The sequence below is a fragment of the Apis dorsata genome, unplaced genomic scaffold, assembly GCF_000469605.1.
Source record: "Apis dorsata unplaced genomic scaffold, Apis dorsata 1.3 scaffold_52, whole genome shotgun sequence".
NCBI classification, from domain to species: Eukaryota; Metazoa; Arthropoda; class Insecta; order Hymenoptera; family Apidae; genus Apis; species Apis dorsata.
The window spans coordinates 1,129,267-1,131,637 of record NW_006263353.1 but is presented as its reverse complement, the minus strand read 5'-3'; the positions used below and the strand labels follow the sequence as shown (position 1 = coordinate 1,131,637).

The 2,371-nt window shown below is 18.2% G+C and overlaps 1 protein-coding gene across 7 annotated transcripts in view; it reads left to right on the top strand.

Moving 5' to 3' along the window:
- Positions 1–2,371, top strand: part of LOC102672132 (cholinephosphotransferase 1) — a 12,593-nt gene that overhangs the window by 8,396 nt on the left and 1,826 nt on the right. The window lies entirely within an intron of this gene.

Genomic DNA, 2,371 nt, shown 5'->3' with positions numbered 1-2,371 from the left:
TATATATATATATATATATATATATATATATATATATATATATACATACATATAAAATACGAATAGTACAGTTCATTTATTATCACATTAATTATTTATCGCCGTATATGATTAGTATTGAATATAAATAAAAAGTCTCACCAACATGTTGGTTAAAAATCATTCACTGCTTACCGTCGATTGCAATTTATTATCGACGAAAAAAAATATCGTGTACCTAGTGATCAGAATTACGATTAAAATCGATAAAATAACGAGATATGTGAAATATAATATAATTTAAATATAAGAAGTGATATATAATTATTATCGAAGAAAGATAGTTAAAAGACATGATATAAACTTTAAGTAACGTTATATCATTTTTATAAGTTTTATAGCAATTTAATTAAATCAATGAATGCGAATGATTTATTCAATTTTTATTTGTTAATAATTGTATGAAATTCATATTTGGTTATGTTAAAATTACAATGACTTCTTTTTAAATTTTTGATTTACTTTTAATGACTTTTTGGTGAATTTAAAAGATATTAGTTTTTGCACAATTTTAAATAAAAAAAAAAAGAAAGAAATATAATAATTGTTTTCTAAAGGTTGTGTTTAGTGATATTAAAGTTATATTTTGGATGCAACATTATATGTCATGATCTCATAGAATATTATAATGGTTTGTTTAATATTAGAGCAAATATGATTATTTACTTAGAATTTACAATTTTAGTTTACATGTAACATATGTATACGTAATTATATGTATAATATGAATATTTCCGACATTTCTATAGTCAATTATAACAAATCCATAGTATAAATAATCTACCAAAGATAGTTCATTTGAGTTAAAATGATTCACTTTATGATTTTTCTTATTTTTTTTTTTTTTTAATTTCAATTTTATATAATTGAGAAATTACAAAAAATTGAAAAGAATATTATTAGTTAATAAATTATAATTATTTTTTTTTAAATACATACATATTTTTTATTTTTATTTGTACTTGATAAAGAATTATGTCAACGAAAGTGTATAACACAAAGAATATATATTGTTTAAATCTTATATAAATTGATAGGCATATTTTTAATTTATAATGATTTATTTTCAATTTAAATCTTAATATGCGTTTCAAATTTCAATTGTATAAAATATTTTCAAATAAGTTAAAGCAACTGAATAATAATTTTATATGAAAAAAATATTCTTAAATCAATTTAGTAAAGTGGATATTTTATTATAAAATTTTTTTTTGCAAAAAAGCATATTAATCGTAAAAGTTATTTATTAATAATTATTTCTTTGCTAAATAAATATCAATTTTCAATGAAATGGAATATATTATATATTTAGATTCATAATATATTGTAATTCTTATAATTTATGGAAAGTTATGGAAATATAATATAATAATTCTATATAACTTATGGAAATATTATATATATATTATGTGTACATTATGTATGCATAATTTATAATATAATTTGTATTATAGTGTCATTTATTTAAAAGCTTTTTTGATAATGATTTATGTTATTTAAAAAGAGATTTTAAATTTTTAATAATGTTTTAACATTAAACATTAGTTCATAAAAATATATATTTCATTTGAAACTATACAAGAAATAATTTCTTCAAAAATATGATTATTAATAGAATAGAATCATTATGCACGAAAAAAAAATATTTGCAAAAAAATTAGCAAATAATATTTAATTTAAACGTTATACAATATTTAATTATAAAAATCTTTCTTAAAGATCTTTGAATTTTTATTGAATGACAATATTCTATGAGGTTTCCTTACAATATTGGCTGATAAAATAAATAATGTATCTAATAATCAAATGTACCGTATCTTAGTTTTTGTTCATAAAGTGTAATATACTATTTCGATAAATAATCTTTTTATCATGCTATCTTTTATTTGTACATTTTCATTGAAAAAAGCTTGATGTAATGATCAAAACATTTTGAGTGTCCCACTTTCCTATCTTCAAATTTAATCCATGGTAATCCTTTCAAAATGGATTGCGAAGGTGATTTTTTAGAAAGATAAATTCTAGGTCTTGCTTTCTAATGTACCTTTATAATTTTAATATTAATCTGCATGTTTTTTTATTCTGTATGACTTAAAATTTTTTTGTTGTATTGTTTTTTGCAACTTTATGTGTAATAATGAAATTTTATATGTAATAATGAAATTGTAATCTAAATTTGATAATATCTGAATTTATAACTTCATAATGATATTATAATAGTTTGCATGAATAATTCTAATTATAAAAATTGTGGAAAGTTTGGCATGTTTATAGAATTTTTCTATAAGTTAATTCTTTTATTTTATCATTTATTATTATTAAATTTCATTTA